This window comes from Myotis yumanensis, unplaced genomic scaffold (genome assembly GCF_028538775.1).
Source record: "Myotis yumanensis isolate MYYU_CA2020_CCGP unplaced genomic scaffold, mMyoYum1.0.hap1 SCAF_1, whole genome shotgun sequence".
NCBI classification, from domain to species: Eukaryota; Metazoa; Chordata; class Mammalia; order Chiroptera; family Vespertilionidae; genus Myotis; species Myotis yumanensis.
The window spans coordinates 63,930,769-63,937,043 of record NW_027223752.1 but is presented as its reverse complement, the minus strand read 5'-3'; the positions used below and the strand labels follow the sequence as shown (position 1 = coordinate 63,937,043).

Here is a 6,275-nt window from a genome sequence, read left to right as displayed (position 1 = left end):
GGGCAAGTGTTTGTTCTAATGTTCAATAAATAATATCAGAAATGATCATATTGAAGAGACACATATTGGCATACATTTTCATTTAGCAATACGTCTTGGATAAATATATTGGTATACAGATCTTTTTGTTATAAACAAGCATCATCCAAATTACATGGGATTTCACATGTATTCCCTTATCTCTTTAACTTTGGTCTTTTTGAATGCCACAGCAAAAAGCTCCCCAACTCCCAACACTCCACTGCAATAAACAAATAGAGCCACTCAGTGACAGAGTGAAGTAGAATAATTACTTTGCCTCTCATGTCATGAGAGGTTGACATAAGAAGATAATTCCTAAAGGCCAATGAAAAAAATGACATCCCAAGTCCTTTGGGGAAGGAATTCGGATATAAATAAAATAACAATAAATGAAAATTAGTTGAGAAGCACAGTTCCCGCAGATATCACTCTCATCAGATGAAGATTTCCCAAAGCATCAGACTCAACTTCAAATTTGGAATCCTAGAGTTCCATAGGGAAGTGTTAAATCTGAATTAAGAAATAAGGCAACAAGACATCTAATGAGTTCAATGTCTAAGACAGTACATAACCAGTACTATTCTACATGTATAGAAAAGAAATAATTAATTACAAGGAATTAATTCATTAGGCCTGAACACTCAGGGCATTGGGCTTGATTCTCTCATGAACCCTCACCGAGAAAGGCTGTTCTGGAAGATGTCTGTTTACACATAAAAGGAAATAGCTAACCATCAATGTGACCAATCCATCCTTACATCATGGAAACACATTAAGTGCAGATTTCTAAAAACTTTTATATTATTTTATTCTGTACATTCTTTGAACCCTCTGCTCAGAACACCACTGAGAATGATTAGAATGCAAAGCTTTTCCAGCCCACTGAAAACAGAAGCTAAAAAAGAGAAAAAGGCAACCCATCGCTTTAGTTATAAATTCTTGTCTTAATGATTTCATAGAACAGTGAATCAGGTGTAGTCGATTGAGGATTGATACGAGTCCTGCATAACAATCAGATCTGAAAGAAGTGAACGTCGCCAAAGACACCTGAACATTCATTGATACTACCATAGACTTCCTCCCTTTAAGTGCTAATTATTTTCTCCCATCTATGCCATGATATTACAGATCAAAATGCTTCGCACAAGGTTAGCCTCTAGCAAAACAGAAAACTAGAAATAAACTAGCTTTCAGAAGCTTTTGTTTCCAACAGTCTCGAGGCTCTTCAGGGCCAAGCTTAGTCTGGAGGCAAGACTGTACCATGGCTGGGCTCTGGGATGAACACAAGGGCCCTTCCCCACTTCAATGCCGCATGTCAGGGCACCCCACCTAACGTAAGTCCATATATGCACTAAAGTAATGGAAAGCAGACATAGAAAAAGTAGCTTCATGCTACTAAAAATAAGGCCTTGCATTTGTAAAATGTAGTTTTAGATAACTTAAAATTTATGTCAAGGCATTTTTATACACTAATAATGAAGTCTCAGAAAGAGAAACTAAACAAATAATTCCATTACCATAGCAACAAAAAAATTTACGATACCTAGGAATAGCCCTGGCCAGTTTGACTCAGTGGATAGAGCATCTGCCAGCCGACTGAAGGGTCCTGGGTTTGATTCCGGGCAGAGTCATGTACTAATTCCCAGCCTTAGTAGGCGTGTGCAGGAGGCAACCAATCTCTTACACCAATGTTTCTCTCTTTGCGTCTCTCCCCCTTCTTTCTACTCTCTCCATAAAAATTTGTTGAAAGAGAAAGCAGCGGTGAGCCCTGTGGCAGCCACACGTGTGCGAGTTGCCATGATGGAAGTCAAAGCAAAACAAAAATTCAAAGAAAAAGGTGCAAAGATGTCACAAGAAAAAAAAAACAGATTTTATAAAACAATGATTCAGCTCGTGTGATGCAATGTTACATTCAGTTTGGCAATAAAGAGCAGAGGAAACAGGCTTTTGAAAGACTGCGAGATGACGTGGTTGAATTACGTAAAGCTGAATATTCCAGAAATATTGTTAAGAAATTTCTCATGTGTGGGGGTAAACCGCAGAATGTGGAGATAATCAGAAGTTTTAAAGGCCATGTGAGGAAGATGCCCCGACACGCGGAAGCCTCAGCCGTCGTGGAATACCGTACAATGACAAAGCCATTTTAGAGCAGAGAAACATGTTGACAGAGCTCCCCATGGGAACACATTTCAGCTTTACAAGTCAGCAGATCACCCAACTCTGGACAATGTTAGAGGAACAGCCAGAAACACTAGAACTTATCATGGATGAAATGAAACAGATTCTGACTCCAATGGCCCAACAGGAAGCTGTGACTAAGCACTCATTGGTGCATAAAGTATTCCTGGACGTTTTTACCTATGCGCCCCCAAAGCTAAGATCAGAAATGATCGAAGCTGTGAGGCCACGGCCCGCGTGGCCTGGGTTCAAATACCTAACGAAAGGGCCGCATGCAGATTAATACACAAGACAATAAATATAAATTTGGAAATTATGGGGAAACCAGTTGTGAACTTAGTTCAAGGAACTAAACTCCACTGAATCTCCATACCCATCTGCTTTTTATTTACTAGAATACACAATTGCCCTTTAGGAATGCAAACAGACATATCAAAGGTGATGTTTAGTAAACAGTAAAGAGATCATCAAATTTGAGGGGTTGCCTTTGGCTATTGAGTCAGCAGCAGGTAATAAAAAGCAGATATTCAGCCTTCTGAACATCAAAGCCCCATTCAGCCTTCTGACAGAACTTCTCACATTTATATTAATTACTGTTGATCTTGGCTTCCAGCACGAAGCCATCTGTGAAGTGGTGGTTTACCTGGCACACACACATGATGGTGCCAGAGTGGCCATGCATGGCACACACAAGGACAGGACAGTGATTGTGAAAACAATGAAGACTTTTGTTGAAAAGTGGCTAATGGCCAATACTCCCATTTGGTTTTACTGGCAGCATTTGATTGTGAAGCAGATAATCATATCTGAAACTATTAGTTCCTTGTCTAACATATTAAATGACAAATATGGAAGGAAGGTCCTGTTTTCCTACTAAGCCCCCAAGATCCTGCATATGCAGTAGGAGAAATCATTGAAGTTCTGCAGAAAGGAGATGGAAACACACACACGGTAAAAAAGATAACAGAGATCCATCGCCGAGAGCTCTTAGAATCCATCTCCCCAGCTTTGTTAAGCTAAATGCAAGATCACATTCAAGAAATGGTGCTAGATAAGTCTGCCTGTGTGTTGGTGTCTTGCATTCTGGGAGCTACCATTGGAGACACTCAACCTGCCATGAATGCCATCGCCAGCTTGGCAGCAGCAGAACTGTGCCCTGGATGCAAGGATGGAGAGCTTCACATTGCAGAACATCCTGCAGGACATCTTGTTTTGAAGTGTTCGGTTAATAGAGCAAGATAAAAGATGAAAGAAAACAGAAGAGATGGTTATTTTGCAAAAACCATTGTAGAGCATGTCGGTATAAAGAACCTGAAGTCCTGGGCTAGTGTAAATCGAGGTGCCATTCTTCTTTCTAGCCTTCTCCAGAGTTCTGACCAAGAAATTGCAAGTAAAGTCAAAGCTGGACTGAAAAGCCTGATTCCCACATTGGGGGGGGGGGGGGGGGGGGGGGGGGGGGAGAAAAAAAAAGCACCAGCAAAGGAGTAGAAATGCTGCTTTAAAAAAACTGTCTGTGTAGATGGAAACAATTAACAAGATGGAATCATTGTTTCTCTTCTGATCTGTTTTCCCAGAGTGGAGAGAAGGGCTAGGGTCCACCTCGCTGGTAATTTGTGTATTCTGTATATGTTTCTTCTTTGTATAACAATAAGTGCACGGGTGGGGTCCCTCGGCCTGGCCCGCGATTGGGCTGATTGGGCCATCTTGCCCAGTCCCCTGGCTGGGGAGGGACTGCAGGAGGGCTCCATGACGTGTCCAGCCCTCTCGCCCAGTCCCAATTGGCCAGACCCCAGCAGCAAGCTAACCTACCAGAGTGTATGCCTCCTGGTGGTCAGTGTGTGTCATAGCGTCTGGTCGACCAATCGGTCGGACACTTAGCATATTACGCTTTTATTATATAGGATGCTTTCTAAAAATGCCCTTTAAAAATAGAAAAATAAAAATCTATGGGAAAATATCCTCAAGTGAGAATTAACAAAAAAATGAAAATAAATACCATAAAGAACTTGTCAATGTTTCATTGAAAAAAAAAAAAAAGATACCTAGGAGTAAACTTAACTAAGGAGGTAAAAGACCTATAGTCAGAAAACTATAGGACGTTGAAAAAAGAGGTAGAGGAAGATATAAACAAGTGGAAGAATATACTGTGTTCATGAATTGGTAGAATTAACATCATTAAAATATCCATACTACCCAAAGCAATCTATAGATTCAATGCAATCCCTATTAAGTGACCAATGGCATAGTTCACAGATCTAGAAAAAATACTCCAAAAATTTATATGGAACCAAAAAAATCCCGAATAGCTGCAGCAATCTTGAGAAAGAACAAAGTTGGAGGGATCACAATACCAGATATCAAGTTATACTACAAAGCCAATGTAATCAAAACAGACTGGTACTGGTATAAGAACAGACATATAGATCAATGAAACAGAACAGAGACCTCAGAAATTGACCCAAGCCACTACACTCAATTGATAATTGAAAAGGAGGCAAAAGCATACAATGGAGTCAAGACAGTCTCTTCAGTAAATGGTGTTGGGAAAATTGGACAGATACATGCAAAAAAAAAAAAAGAAAGAAAGAAACTAGACCAAAAACTTACACCATACACAAAAATAAACTCAAAATGTATAAAGAACTTAAATGTAAGTTGTGAAACCATAAAAATCCTAGAAGAAACCATAGGCAGCAAAATCACAGACATCTCTTGTAGCAATATGTTTACAGATAACCTCATAGGGCAAAGGAAACTAAGGAGAAAATAAACAAATGGGACTACATCAAAATAAAAAGCTTCTGCACAGCAAAAGAAACCATCAACAAAATAAAAAGGGAGCCCATTGTATGGGAGCCCACTGTATGGCAATGATACATCTGATAAAGGGTTAATATCTAAATTATATAAGGAACTCATACAACCTAACAAAAGGAAGACAAACAATCCAATTAAAAAATGGGGTAAAGGACCTAAATAGACACTTCTCCAAAAGGGACATACAAATGGCCAAGAGACATATGAAAAAATGCTCCAAGTCACTAATCATCAGAGATGAAAATCAAAACAACGAGGTACCATCTCACACCTGTCAGAATGGCTACCATCAACAAATCAACAAATGACAAGTGCTGGCAAGGATGTGGAGAAGAGGGAACACTAGTACACTGCGGGTGGGAGTGCAGACTGGTGCAGTCATTATGAAAAACAGTATGGAATTTCCTCAAAAAATTAAATATGGAATTACCATTTGACCCAGTGATCCCACTTCTAGGAATATATTCTAAGAAATCTGAAACACCAATCAGAAAGAATGTGTGCACCCCTTTGTTCATAGCAGCACAATTTACAATAGCTAAGATCTGGAAACAGCTCAAGTACCCATCAGTAGATGAGTGGATAAAAAAGCTGTGGTACATGTACACCATGGAATACTATGCAGTAGTAAAAAAGGATCTCTTAGCCTTTGAGACAGCATTGGAGGGACCTAGAGACTATTATGCTAAGCAAAATAAGCCAGTCAGAGAAAGACAAGTATCACATGATCTCACTCATATGTGGAATCTAATGAAAAAAATAAACTGTTAAACAAAATAGATCCAGACACACAGAAGCATGGAACAAACTGTTGAATGTCAGAGGGAAGGTGGGGGAGGGTTGACGGGTGGGAAGAGATCCAAAGAACTTGTATGCATTTTTGCATAACCCGTGGACACAGACAATAGGGTGGTGGAGGCTGGGGCAGGGGGCAGGGGTGGGCTATAAGGGGTCAATAGGAGAAAAAAGGGCCATATGTAATACTTTCAACAATAAAGATGTTTTTTAAAAATAAAATTTATGTCAAATTTAGTGGAAAACTGAAAAAAATGTTTTTTTCTCTTCCTTAGTTTTTAAATTTGTCCTAGAACCTTTATAACAGTTTCTAAGTAACAACTATCAAGCTGATAGTTCACAGATCATTTTACTATATTACCTACCGAACTGATAATTGCAGTAAGAGAATTAACAAATTCCCAAGGAGCTACCTCAAGGACTTTCAAGACAGTGTAAAGAATACGTATTTTCATATGGTAGAA

At 39.4% G+C, this 6,275-nt stretch overlaps 1 pseudogene; it reads left to right on the top strand.

The window, feature by feature from the left end:
- The first annotated feature begins 1,901 nt into the window (after nucleotides 1–1,901).
- Nucleotides 1,902–3,701, top strand: LOC139003140 (pumilio homolog 3 pseudogene; annotated as a pseudogene).
- The last annotated feature ends 2,574 nt before the right edge of the window (nucleotides 3,702–6,275 follow it).